This window comes from Lichenostomus cassidix, chromosome 1, assembly GCF_008360975.1.
Source record: "Lichenostomus cassidix isolate B80296 chromosome 1, HeHo_3.0, whole genome shotgun sequence".
NCBI lineage: Eukaryota > Metazoa > Chordata > Aves > Passeriformes > Meliphagidae > Lichenostomus > Lichenostomus cassidix.
Genome location: NC_139479.1, coordinates 7,275,617 through 7,289,927, shown reverse-complemented (window position 1 = coordinate 7,289,927; position 14,311 = coordinate 7,275,617). Strand labels below are relative to the sequence as shown.

The following is a 14,311-nucleotide window of genomic DNA, read 5'->3' as shown; positions in this document are numbered from 1 at the left end:
ATCAATCGCCCCCACCAGGCGCACCCACACGACTTTCGTTCCCCTGCATTTATCGTTCAATAAAAGTCGTTTCCTTTATTAGAAACAGAGGAGACGCTTCTCCCACCGCCCTCACCTCATGCCCCCTCCGCGGGCGCAGCCGGAGGCCCCCCTACCGCATCGCCCCCCGCAGAGCGCGGACCGCCCCACGCCCCCCCGCTCCCACCACCGCCGCCCCCTAAAATAACAATAACAGTAATAACAATAATAACAGCCGCCGTCCCCAGCAGTCGCGGCAGTGAGCACCCCCCTCCACCGAGCTCAGCCCCCCTCCCCTTCCCTCTCAAATCCCCCATCGCTAGGCGCAGCCAACCCCCCCCCCCCGCCCGCCTTTCCCCAGGCGCAGCCAACGACCCATCAAATCCCCTGGCCAGGCATGGCTCGGCCCCCGCCCGCCTCGCAGCCCCCCCGGGCACCGAGCAGGTCTGCGCGGCGGATGCTTGTGTGGACTCCGATCGGAGCTGCCGTTCCACCGCTACCGGGTGGGGGATGTTTCCCCGGGCGCCGCCGGGAGAGCCGGTGCTCGGAGGATGCCAGCCCGCCTTGCCGTGCCGTGCCCCGCCGTGCTGTGCCGTGCCCCTCCTCCGCGGCGCGGAGCGCCCGGCGGAGATCTCCCCGCTGACGAGGGGCCGGGAGGGAGCGCACTCTGTATCGCATTAAATTAATCGCCCGGCTCCGGAGGAGGCAGGTGATTCTGCCAAACACAATGAGGGGTTTGAGCGCTGCGGAATAAAGCGCTGTTCATGGGGCCGTGGGCGGCGGTGCCCGGCTCCACCGCGGGCTCCCGGGCGATCTCGGCGCTGCTCCCCGCCGCCGGCCCCAGTGCGGGGAGCTCCGGCTCGGAGCACCCCACCCTCGCCCTCGGGATGGATAAAGGGAGGGCGCGGGGGGAAAAGGAGCAGCCGCCCCGGCAGCGGGGAAGCAACAGCCCCTGGGGATGGGAGACAGTGGGTATGGGGGGCTGTAGCCAGCTTCCCCTCTCCCTCCCCAGCCCCCGCTGTGCGTCCCCTCAGGGGCGGCCCTTTGAGATGGGGGGGTGAGAATCAGCCTCCCGAGAGGAAGCAGGGGCCGAGTGACGGGGACCGCGCAGCTCGCCGTGCAGGGCGCCGGGAAGCGCGGGGCCCCTGGGCGGCCTCCGAGCGGACGGTGCGGGGCGGGCGGCGCTGCCAGGGTTCAGGCGGTGGCAGGCGTTGTTTTCCTCGGAGAGCGGAGGAGGAGGAGGAAATCTCCGGGTTTTTAATGAGGGGGTGCAGAGGGCTGAGCGCTGGGATTACACGGCGCAGAGACAGAGCTGCGGGCTGTGTGTGCGCGCAGGGCTGGTAGTCTCCGCCCGTCTGCCTGCTAATCGCACGTTTTCCGCTGTTAAAAAGAAACCGAGACACTGTGGCCGAGCCCAGCGCTGTCTCTGTGACTGTGACATGAAAAGATGGCGCTCTCTCCCCTCCCCCAGCCTCCCTCTCGGTTTACACTTCCTCCCCAACAGCTTTTGCCTTCCAGTTTTTTAAAGCCCTCTTTGCTCCTTCCTTCCCCCCCTCTCCCCCGGCCGGATACCACCAGCTTCCCAGCCGGTCGGTGGGTCCCTCTGTTGAGACGATTTTTTTTTTTTTTCCTTTTTTCTTTACCTCGCTATTTTCGCCTCTCCCTTTTCTCGGAAACCTCGATCTCTTTATGTCTCGCTCTTTTGTGAACTTCAGCGGCAGTTTGCAGGAGGCGGGGGGGAGGGGGGGAAGAAAAAGCGGGGAGGGGGTTACCCCGTCGCTTCTGTCCCCCATCCATGTCCTCCCTCTCCCCAGGGGCAGCGGGGGCAGGAAAGTGAGCCGGATCTAGATGTGTGCGTGTCGGGGCGGGCAGCAGTGAGGCTCAGGGAGGTGCCTGCCCGCGCCGGCGACCTGGTCGCGCTGCGGTTGCCCTGGTCGCCACGGGAGCACTCGCCGGGGCGGGAGGGGGGGCGAGCAGCGCTGGAGCGATACGGCGGGAGGTTTCTGCGTTGGAGGAGTTTACCTGTCTAGAAACCTGCGCGCACCAAGGTGGTCCCGACTCCCGGAGAGGGTCCACGGAACTGGCCGCGGCCCCTCTCCGAGGCAGGAGGGCTACTCCGCCGCCTTCCACATCACTTCTTGCGTTCATCACCAGACCGCTCTAAGTGCTAAGTTTTTTTTCTTCTTCTTTTTTTTTTTTTTTCCTAAGCCTGCAAATTAAATTCAGCGCCGCTCTCCTATTTTAGTGTCTGTTATGTTAATTGCACTTAGCGCTGGGGCGCTGCACGCCAGGGATGTATGAAGGCCTCGGAGATTAACCGCAGGCTCTTTCTCGGACTTTCTGAGGCAGCAGCAACTTCCGAGGGGCTAACAGGGAGTCTTCAAGATCCCATGTGCTTTCGGGGTGTGCTGCTGCTGGCCGGCACCTCTAAACTCGGGGCCAGTGACTCTGGGCTGGCAGGTCAGGCTGCCAGCAGCTCCCTGTGCGCCCGCGGATCCATTTGCGTAAGGATTTGCATTGCGGGACGACAGGTATTTTTCCTCCCCGTGGATGGTAAAAATGCAAAATTAGCGTGACTGTTTCTAGGCAGAGAAGCCACGACTACGTGATCTCGCCGAACCTGTCGGTTGTGCTCTCTGGAGCAGCAGGGAAACCGGACACCTTTATCAGTGACCCCCGGAGCCGTTCTCCCCGGCGTTCGCCGTATTTATCGCCATCTAACCCTAGGCAGCCCGGGAATGCCGTGTCACGGCCCCTGCCCTGCTCGGGGATGTCCGTGCGGCCGGCTGTGCCCCGCGGTGTTACCCGGCCACTCCGAGAAGGAGCAGGCATGTGTGGCCTTCCCAGGCATGTCCCTTCTCCGGCGTCTACTTCATCTATTCGTTATCAGGGGACGGCGTGTGGAGTGACTGAGCCTAATAAGTTGTCCACTTGTTCATTTCAGGAGCATTGATTTCTGGTTCCAAGGCACTCTGTTCTAGCTCTGGCTACAGCTGCGGGGCATTTCGCAGCTGGTCTTTGGCCTAGACAAATATCAGCGAGAATGTGAGCGTTATTAGCCACATAAATAAATCATTAACGTGCACACAAATGTTATTTTAGCATAACTTCCAGGGAGAAAATATCCCGGCGGGGCAAGGCGTGCTATGTTGGACAGGCCCTGTCGCGGGCTGCCCGGCAGCGGCTGGCGGGGGTCGGCGCCCCCCGGTACGGGGCCGGGAGGAGAAGCAAGGCTCTCCGGCTCCCGATTGAACATTAACACGGCCGGCCGGCGTGGCACGGCCGCAGGGCCTTGCTTCGCAGACCTTTGTCTGCTCTCCCGAGGCCGGGCGGGGACGCTGGGCGCTTTACTCCCCAAACGCGACGGCACTAATGAGATTACCGGCCGGCTGGCCGCGGCTGGGGCTGGGGAGCGCCGAGCCGGCGGGCAGAGCCCAGCCCGGCCCAGCCGCTGCGCCTCGTTAGCGCGGAGCCCACGGCAGGAACGACGTTTGCTTTTGGCCTCCCGCGAAGGGCCGCCGGCTCCCCCCGTGCCCCGGCGGCGGCAAGCGGGGAGCGGCAGCCGCCGCCGCCCGGGCCGCGCTCGCCCTGCCCCGCGGAATCCCGCGGGTGCCAGTAAAGCCCTGCCTGGGAGCCCTGCCAAGGCGGTCTCGCTTTGATATTCCGCGCCACGGCCGCTCCTCCGCTTGCTCCTAATCACGCAAATGCGAGCTTGCCCCGGCACTCTCCATAATAAACACTGAGCGCGTTTCGTTGGGCTCCCAAAGTAAATACTGTATCGGAGAAGCGGGGTTGCGCTGGGAAGCTGAAATCTTCCACTTTTTCGCACTTAGCAACAGACTGAGGCGTCGTGCGCGCCATCCCCGAGCCAGGCTCGGTGTGATTTACTTTCTGGTTGCAATGCAGATATTCACTTGTCAGTTCAAGGGCAGGACAGAAACTGTGCAAGCGGAGTCTTGCGAACGGAAATCTCCCATTTACGAGGTTCTGCTCCAGCACCAAAAGCCACCCTCCAGCACCTTTGTTCTGCGTGCAGCTGCTTTTACACACACACACCCCCTCCGCCCTCCACCCAGCCACATCACCATCCAACCCTTCTTCCCGCGTCTCACTCCTCAGATGGATTCTCAGTCTTTTCCCGACTGACCCTGGGGGAGGCGGCGGGGGGGAGCAAGGGGGAGGGAGCCCGGGAGAGGTTGATGATGAATGACAAGGCAAATGATAAGAGCCGAAGCGACAGCAAAAGCAAACAGAAGTGGTCTCTCGCAGGGCCCAGAACCGTCCGCGGCCACGGGAGTTGTGGCTGTGCTATGAAGGCAGGGTTGGCCTCCGCAGGCAGCCCGGCTTCTCCGGGGCGAGATAAACACATTTCGGTCACGTGGCGAGTCTATACGGTGCCATGCTCCTATTTGCCTTCCCCGCTCGCTTTTCACAATAACATGCCATCCGCCAGCCAGCTCCGAGGCTAACCTCACCTCCCTGGCGCCCGGCCAGCCCGCCCGGGCCCGGCCGCGCAGGGAGAAGCCGCGACTCCCGCGGGGAGGTTGCTCCCCGGCCTGGGGCTGGCAGCAGCCCAAGCTAGGGCTGGGGCAGGGTCCGGCCGCATCCCGGTTAGGGGCTGGAACGGGAGCTGGCTGCACGGGGGCGGGAGCAGGGGTCAGGACTGGCCACATCCCCAGGACAGGGCTCAGGAAGAGCGCGGTGTCCCCGCAGGGTGGAGTTTCGCCCGGGGACCGCAGGTGTGGGGCGTGTGCGGGCGGTGCCGGCTTCAGGGCGGGGGGAACCCCCGCATCGCCGTCAGGATCGTCCAGGCGCAGAATGGGCTCCGAAGAGAGGAGGGGGGAACGGAGCGCCCGCGGCAAGACGCCAGCTTTGCTGTTTTAAAATGGCTGAAAAGGGTGTCCCCGGGCATCCCCTTCCCGGTAGTAGCAGCCGCGAACCCCGTCGCCCCGAGCACCGCGGGCGCCGGCGGCAGCCCCGGTCGGTTACGGGAACAATGAGCCACCGCGGGCGCGCCCGGTGCCTCCCCGCTGCCGGGGCCGGCCGGGGGCAGCGCCGCGGGGTCGGGGGTGCAGAGGGCGGGGGAGGCGTTCGGGGGGGAGCGGGAGGATGGAGCCGGCCGAGTGCACACACCCCCCCCGCCCGGCGGAACGAGCGTGCCGTTTAATCCCTTTATCCCCGCTCGCTGGTGGCAGTGCGAGCCGCCGGGCCGGGAGCCACCCGCCAGCCGCCGGGGAGGCAGCGTGCTGGCTCGGCGCCGCAGATGTCGCCGGGTGGGAGCGGGGAGCCGATCCCCAGCGGCACCGCCTCCACAACGGCAGCAGCCCCCGGGGACACGGGCACCGCTTGCCCGAGCACCGGGAGGTTCGCACCCTTCGGAGCCCCCGAGGGTTTCCTGCCGTCGGACACCGCAGCCGTGCCCCAGCACCCTGCTCGGGGCCCGGCCACCTCTGCATCTCGTTCCCGGGGCAGGCCTCTCTGCTCTCCCCGCGGGAGCACGGGCTGCAACCTCCCCTCTGTCCGGACCTCCCCGGAGCCCTGGGCGAGCGAGGAGCAGCCCTCGGTGAGGTGCCCAGGTTGCAGCCCGTGCTCCGAAATCCGGCAATTATGCAAATACCCGGGATGCTCTCGCCTTTGATCTGAACTTCCTCGGAATGATCCCTTCTCATTACGGGGCATGAAAATGCTTCTCGGACGTGTAAAGTGAGCTACAGAGCTCCTTTCATGCCCTTTTGTTACCCGCACCGGGCTCGCCTCTCCAGCCCCGCATTCCCCAAGCGCCGGGAAAGAGGACGGAAAGGGGCTCCCGGGGGAGGCGGCGGGACGTGGGAGCAGCCCGGGCCGCCGGTTGTCATGGCGAGGCCAAGCGTCTTCCCAAGTTATGTGCGACTAATGGGTTTGTGCCCCGCTCGGCTCCGGGTTCACCTTTCCCCCCGCTGCTCGGCTCCCCGCCGACCTCCCCGCCCGCGCCCCGGGAGGCAGCGGCGGCAGCCCCCGCCCCGACCGCCCCGCCGAGCCGCGGAGCCTCGTCCCTCTGACTCACTGCCTGCATATCAAACGCCGCGGGGGATAGGAGCGCGGGCGGAGGGAGGCGGCTGAGGACTCCCGTCGACGGGAGTGCAGTCCTCGAGCGACTTTAAACTCCATCTTTTGCTGCGCTCCTTACCCACCTCTTGTTTCAGTTTTGATGAGGCTAACGGGGCACTGAACGTATCAGAGGTTTAGAATGTCTATGCGACCGTGGCTATTATTTTCAAAACTCCCAGGAGCCATGGCTGGGATTTTCTGTTATCTTATTTTCTCTCTTCTTTGTTTTTTTTTTTTTTCCCCTTTGAAAGGATATTAAGAAAGTTTATGCCGTCTTGAAAACTACTCTGTAGGAAAAACATTCTGACCATTTGCTGGAGGCCATTTTATGAAACCTCAAGGAGGTTAATAGCTTGCATAATTTCAGGAATACCAGGTCTCTCCTTAATGTCTTTTTCTCATACTCTGCCATTTACTCAGACAAACCAGGAGCTCTGTAGGCCAAGCACTCCCGTGACAGACAATGGATTCCTACCTATCTGAGGGGCCAGAAAACTGATGGACTTCTTCCCTGCTCTGCTCATGCACAGTGCTGAGCGAAAGCCTGAAATGTATCTGTGAGACTCAGGGATGCACATGAAAGAGGACACAGTGTAAGGAGCCTACCCTATGTATGGAGGTTGCGTTTTTCATTTTGCTGGAATTTGCTATTTCGTCTAGAGAAGCATTGGTAGATGTGGCATGAATGAAATTGTGCTGCTGCAAAACAAAGCTGAGCAAACAGGAGAAGGAGAATTAGTTAAACTGTTTCTAAAATGTTGTCATGTTTGTTAGCAGCTGCTTAACTGTGGTGTCTAACAAGCTCTTGGAAAATAAGTTTATTAATAAAAAAAGAAAAAGGCAATGCCCCTGCTTGCTTGCAATTAAATGATGACAGCTTACAATGCATTCCTTTGAGACCTCCAGTAATGTCGGGGCTCAGGGGACTTGAAATACCTAATTCATAGATTTTTTAAACCAAGAACGGACTGTTATGATCAGCTGGTCTGAGCTGCCACATATCATGGGCCAGTGAATTTCAGCCAGACGTTCTTGTATCAGACCCATAAATTCTGCCTGAGCTTTTAACCTGGCATCCAATCTTGCTCTGAAGACTTTTAAGTAACAGGAAAAACCACTGCTTGCCTCAGTTGTTCCAGTGGTTATGTCCCCTCACTTTTTTTTTTTTTTTAAAAGCACCTATTTCTGCTCAGAATTCATAAAGCTTCATTTTCCAGCATAGGATCTCATTATGCCTTTGTCTGCCACATTAAAGAGATCTTGACTATCAGAAATCTCCCCATAGAGACACTTAGGGCACTTAAAGACTATGATCAAACCAAGTCATAGCCTCCTCTTGGATAAATTAATAGATGGGATTTCTTTAGTCTTTTGCAATAAGATGTGATTCCCAGACCTTGAATCACTCTTCTAGCTCTGTTCTGATCCCATATTAATTTGCCAATGCACTTCTAACATGCAAACACCACAACAGAGCTGGACACAGTATTGCAGCAACAGCCTCATTCATGTCGGAAGCACTAATGGCATCATTAAGTTTACTTGTTTAAAACCCTATGCAGATTACTTTTATAGATAGCCTTAGCAATACTGACTTTATTAAAACCCCATTTAAAAAGTCACCTGTCTTCATGCAGACTAGTGTTGTTCATCAAATTCACGATGCTGAGGATCTCTTGACCAAAATGCAGAGCTAGATTAGTTTTCCTAGCAGGGCTTTTTCAGTGCTCCACCAGCCTTACCCTTCAGTAGGGCTTCATTTTTTTTTTCTTTTGTCTATTAGAAGCAACTGCTGCATATTCTCCCCATGGCAGTAGCCCTGACTGTACAGCAACAGAGCTTCACTACACCATCCCCTTTTCCCTCTTCCTCTCTTGCAGTACCAAAGCCCTCATTAAGTTGCTCCAAGACTCAGGGTAGTTCAGTCCTTTCAGTGACAGTGGTGGGGCTCACTTTTGGGACATTCCTTCTCAGACAGATCATAGAGAGATTCCATGAGGCCTTTTTCAACCAGGTCAAAGGGTTTGCTTTCACACCTCAGCCCATTGCCCATCCACCTTCTCATGAACATCTGCTCCAAAAGACAGACATTAAGCATGGTAGGGCTGTGAGTGACATAGTATCATGTGCTGCAAGCCTGGACTCTGTCCTGCATGCCTGGGTTGAAGCCAAAATGTGCTGGATTATTTGGGTGAGACAGGCTCCCAAAACCCTCAGCTGTGGCTAGGACTGCATTGTGCTGGGCTTTGTATAGCAAGGATGAAATAGTCTGACCAAACAACCTCCTTCCGTATCATTTGTATCATCAAAAGCAGAAAATCACACAGGACAGACACATCCTAGGAAATGCCTGAGCCTCAGCTTCATACACAATCTCTGTGCTTCCTAGCAGGAGTCACACCTGAACAACAGTGCTTTATTTATTTTCCTCCTAAATGATAGGTCCTCTTTCATGGTCCTGGTTGGAGATTCACATTGGTCATGGTCACGCATCAGACCAAAAGTGCTTTTCCTGCCAAAGGCAATCAGACTGGCACACAGCATCTTCTAGCTCGCTCTGTTTCCCAGGCTGTCCCAGCTGTGATCTGTGTCCTAAAAGAGGTTGTGGCACATACTGGAGACTGGGTGAGCTCAGTGGGCCTGCATTATGGTCACCTTCCAGTGGGAAAGTAGCTATGACCTGCCTGGGAAAGCTGGTCCCCATACAGGAATGATTCTCCATTTGCACAGAGATGCTTGAGGGACTTGCATGCTACTTTTTCTGCCACTACCTCTGGGGGCAGGCTGGCAGAACATAAAACCTGTGTAACTACACCTTTTATGCTAAGGTGAATTGTGATGGAGTTCACATTACATTAGAGCACCTTGAAGCTGCTACTGCAACACCTGTCAAGACCAAGCCTGCATAAACCAACACCAAGAGAGGCACAGCACAGGATCAAGGGTTAAGTTTCTTTATACTTATGCCCCACCTCACATTCTGCACCATGCAGTTGCACCACAACTGCCCCTTTAAGCTTAAATTATCCATGAGCTTAAATTATTTTTCCCATGACACATAGCACAGCCTTCATGTCCTACTAGTAGCAGCCCTCTCTTCGTTTATGCTTTCCACGTGCCCTCGTTTTACTATGAGTCACACACACTTGCCCTCTCTTCCTATGACTTAGACTTTCCTACCTCAGAGGACACATATATCAGAAGACATATCTGATGGCCCAGTTTATGGATATCCTCTCATGCAGTGGGCATTACTCCTTTCCAAAACCACTGCTAGACAGCCATCGGGTTCAAATCAAATACTCTGTTAGACCCAGCCATGAAAAAGAGAGCACAGAGAAGACACCTTTGTTATAACAAAACACCCTTGAGTTGCACTTAATTCTAGTAAGCAGCACATTATCCTCACTCGCTGTACGAAAATGCAATTTATAATTTTAAAAAGCAATAATCATTCAAACCATCGGACCTGCAGCTTTGAGGCACTGCATACTGCAAGATGGGATTGCTTCACTTGTGTCTAATTTACCTGCAAGCACACATCACCCAGCCACTCAGGACAACCTGCACTTGCTTCTTTCCAGGCTGCTGCAGCCAACAGTATTTGGGGCTGAGTGACTCTTTTGGGGTGTACTCCCCTGCAACCCTCTAAGGGGTTTGTCAGTAGTTTTCATGGAGAGCAGAACGAGGCTGTATGTGGAAAACCAATATTGACATTTCCTTGTTTAAATATCATACATCAGTGGGGGTCACAGGAGCCAAGGCCACCAGGAGGGGTTCCCCCACAAGCTATTATTTCCTTTTAAAAGCACCAGGGACTCAGCAGTCTCGGCTGGGCCTCACATCCCCATGTCTGCCCTTCTCTGTGAGCTGGCTGACCGCTGCCAGTGCCACTTAGCAAATACAGATGTTCAGGTCTTTTTCTTTCACCACGGGTCTCACTCATCCCTGTGCAGAGGTCTGGTACTAAATGAATGCATCGTTTAAGCCCCGTTTTCAAGGCCATGCGAAATACACACCCCGTCCACGCCCACCTCACTCCTTTCTTGCAAAAATCTGCAGCACTTTCCTATAAAATTTGAAACAAATGACATTCAAACTTATTTTGAAAATTAATTGAACCAATACATCAACAACTTTCATGTTTTCAGAGCCTGCACGGGCTTCGCCTGGGAAATTAGAACTGCAGGAGGGTAATTTTGCATTTAAATCAATGGAGCTCTCTTTCCCGACAAGGTTGTCTTCACACCAAGCCAAGCAGCTCTACCAGGGTTCCGAAGAAGGGAGCCCATTAGGTATCCTGCACCTATCCACACCCCATCTCCCTGCCAGGAGAGCTTCCTGGGAAGCTGTGGAAGTGCAACCCTCCCATTAGCACCATATGGGGCAATGCTGCTGGGGGGTTCTACACCCTACATGCTAGTTCCTTTCCCTTCTCATTCATCCGAGCAACACCTCATCTGCTGTGCCTTATTCCATGCATTTTCCCCCTGTTCCCCATGTGGGAGTGTGTCATGCTGAGAGCAGGCAGGCTCTCAAGGTGATATAAGATGCTGAGCTAGGAAAAAGCATGTTTGGGGACCACTCAGAAGAAGGAGCAGAGAAAGTGACAGAAGACATGCCCTTTCCCAGGGAGGGAACGGCTGCAGGATTTATCTTTTTATCTAAACCCCTGAACAGATTTGCTGCCAAAAGAAAGATAATCCACATTATGTAGAAACACAATTACATTCACATGAACACACACATACAAACACACACTGTTCCCTTCTAACCGCAGGACACAGACTTTGGGAGTGGTGGCCTTGGTGAGACATAGCAAAGGAGCTATGACTTAGCCATGACTAAGACAAGGAGCTCACCTGCCTCCCTCTACCACCAGCATAGCACTCGTGCTCATCTGCTGCTGTAGACTTTACAGTTTTGCTTCCATTTTTGGGGCAGGCAGGAGCAATCTGTCTTCTGTGCCTGCAGAGTGCCCAGCACACTAAAGCTGCTGGCACGTAACACAGTATTTGTGAACCTGGGAAGATAAAATATCACTGAAATTTAGCATATGTCGATACCCCTATTTATCTCTGTGTGTCCTGAGCCTCATGCTTGTCCAAAATCTCTCCCTACTGTTTTATGTTTTGATGATAGGACCACTACATTAGACAATGCAAGGCAGAGTCTACCCCAGAGAGCCCAGACAGGCAGCATAAACAGAGTTTCTAAGAATATGAAGGCATCCTAAGTAGGTGGTCATGCAGTAGTCTTTAAGAACTTTCGGTGACAGGACTTTTGATATTGTTTTTTCCCTTCTCAGAAGTGTACTGAGGGTGGTGAGGTTGGGAAATAGTGAAAAAGAAGGACTTGACAAACTAACTGGAAGAATATCAAAGATGTAAGTCTGGCTGCAAGAAGGCCTGCAGGCTGGTGGGGACTGGGTGCCTGCAGCCTGCTACTTCTGGCAGCAAAGTGCTGGGGTTAGGAGAGGGACCTGCAGTGCACCTGTGTTCCAAACTGAAGCAGCTTTCACGCCTTTTGGTGTCCCAGTGAACTGCTCCAAGCCACTGGGGTTTGCCCATTCTGCTTTAGTAATGTTCTCCACTGCTTTGTTTCTGTGGCTTAGCCATCACCACATAACAGCACTTCCAAGGAAATTTTAAAATGCCTTTGGGACAGCAAGGGGACAGCAGCAGGAAGACTATCTGAACTGCCTTGGTCTGAGACACTGGGACTTAGATCCATCTAGGCATTAATTCAATGAAAGCCAGACAGGATCAGGCTGAAACTGGCATAATGCACTGTTGGAAGCAAATCCACATAGTTTCAAGTACACACAAACCATTTTCTATGGGACCTTGGAGTGCTTTACAAGAGCGCTCGAGGGACCAGGTGACTTTTAGCATGGTGAATTTCAGCTGCAAGGAGGGACCACGGCCCTCCCTCAGGTAGGGATGACTGCAAAGGCCAAGCTAACAAGTTGGAAAGGATTGTTTTCCTTTCTCATTGCTACTGTCTGGTTTTCCAGCTTCTTGTTCTGCATACTGCTTGGGAAGGGATGTATGCTACCATCATGACACAAGCCTGAGTTTTTCTCTCCCTTCTAAAATGCTGGATGTACCTAGTCAGAGAACAGCTCCGTGCAGAACCTACGGGGAGGTGTGGAGACCCTGGGGCCATTCTTGCCTATTGCTCTTCAGGTTGCTCAAAAGTTTCGGTCCTGCCTTCAGACAGTGAACAACAAGGCTCAGGGCTAGAAACAGTGGTGGTATGTAACACCTATGCAATATCTCTCCCATCACAAGGCAGGGACCAATCAACTACACCCAAACCTCATCAGGCCCCTGGAAATGAGTTCTAGTATTGGTTTATCATAAAACTTTCCCCAAATACGGAAGAAGGACCTTGTCTCAAACCAGCCTGAAAGAACTGTATTGACACACACATATCTGCTGTTGACTCATTCCTGCACTATTCTTTCATGTGCTTCCTTGCCATGGGAGGGGGTATCCCCAGTCCCTCGTTCTCATGTACCTACAGGACTGCTTCCCAACAAGAGATTATATTCACTTTTCCCCAGACAGGAGCTACTCTGACATCTTCACACATGCACACACAGAGGGATCTTCCTGAATGCCATGTGCATCATCATTTGCTCTCCCTCTCCCAGGCAGACAAGGGCTCAGCCTGCCCAGGCATGTGCCACACCACACCTTGTCCCCATGGTCTGCCCAGAGTCCATCCACATTTCCTGCACCTTCCACTGTGCCCACACCAGCCACGTCTGGAGGACCAGAGCAACTGCTCTGGTGCAACAAGGGCACATGAATCATTTACCTCCTAGGCAGCTCTCTGCTGTGCTCCAGCAGGAGTGGCACAGTGCTCTTGCTCCTGCTTCTTAAGCGGTGCTCAGAGGTACAGGGCAGGTTATAGATTGTTGCCTCCCTCTGACTTGGGCTCAGCAGCAGTACCTCGCACTTGTCAGGCCCCACCGTCTGTCTCACAGCTGGCTTGCTGCTGTGCCCCTTCACTTCCTCTGCCGTCCCTGATGCGTTAAAACTTCCTCCAAGGGCCAAGGGGGTGGAAGCGAGCAGAGGGAGTCGGTAGGCTCTGTGGGACACCGGGGCTGGGAATTGCTCCAGGGTGCTGGCGACAAGCATGAGGGCAGCTGGTCTGCTCTGCAATCGCAAGGCAGTGGGGAGCAGGGGGCGCGGGCTGGGAGGTGTCAGTTGCATGACCTGGGGCCGGGGCCATCCCCGGGTCGGGGGGCAAACTGCCCTGGCTGGCTCCCGTCGGGCTCCCCGGGGGCAGGGGCACAGCTCAGACACCTCTCCCAGCCCCACGCCGTGCTGCACATCGTTCTCGGGGACCCGGGCACGTCTCACCGGGACGTCTCTCAGCCCTGCAGTCCTCCCGGCTAGCTAGCCCTGTGGGACACCCGGAGAAGCCCTGTCCTGCTGCTGCCACCCCGGCCCCAGCCCCGACGGCACGGCCCGCTCCGGTCCTGCCTGCCTCGCCCAGGGCTACGAGGTGGTGCTAGCCCCGGGCAGAGAGTATCTTCTGGACTGAGGAACGTGGCCTACATCAGCCCGAGACACAACCCCGGCCGCGCACGTCACCCCCGTCCTGGGAAGAGCCTGCGATGTCCTGGCTGCCTGGGGGTAGCAGGGAACTCCAGAAAATACCAAGTGCGTGCTTGGACTGCATCAAAGGTATTTATTTTGATTGTCCCTTGGCTATAACTTTCATCGTTCGCCTTTGTTTTATAGCTGCTCAAGTTTACTTGCAGAATTAAGACAGATTTTGGGGGGGAGGGGGAGGAAGGGGGTAGGAAGCCTTTGTTCTCCGGAGTGTGCTTGTCTTACTTTTGCATCATGTGGTCTGAGCGGCACACACACACATCCCCCCCGCCCCGACCGTATTTACTCTATCTCGAGTGAGTCCTTTGAAGGAGAGGGCAGAGTCGTCGTTAACCCCCTGCGTGCCTGCTGGGCCCTCCGCCGGCAGAGCCCGCCTGTGGCAGTGACGCAGCCGGTCCTGAATCCCAGAGCCACGGGTGTCGTTTTGACGGACGGCATCAGTCGTGTGTTTGTGCCCCCCAAAAAAGCCCACAGCGGCCATCCCGTGGCCAATCTCCGCGGCAGCCGCTCGCACGGGGAGCCAGCGGCGGTGGGCCTCTCGGAGAGAGCCCGGGGATACCCCCTTGATCACTAGCAGA

General features: G+C 55.8%; 1 protein-coding gene across 2 annotated transcripts in view; it reads right to left on the bottom strand.

Moving 5' to 3' along the window:
* BCOR (BCL6 corepressor) overlaps positions 1-14,311 on the bottom strand; it is an 81,945-nt gene that overhangs the window by 65,986 nt on the left and 1,648 nt on the right. Inside the window, exon 1 of one of the 2 annotated variants that reach the window (XM_085049032.1) lies at positions 1,662-3,293. The exons of the other annotated variant lie outside the window; for it this stretch is intronic. The gene's annotated coding sequence lies outside the window, so the exon portion shown is untranslated. Of the gene's footprint in view, positions 1-1,661; positions 3,294-14,311 lie in introns of those variants that run through there. 2 annotated transcript variants of the gene reach the window in all.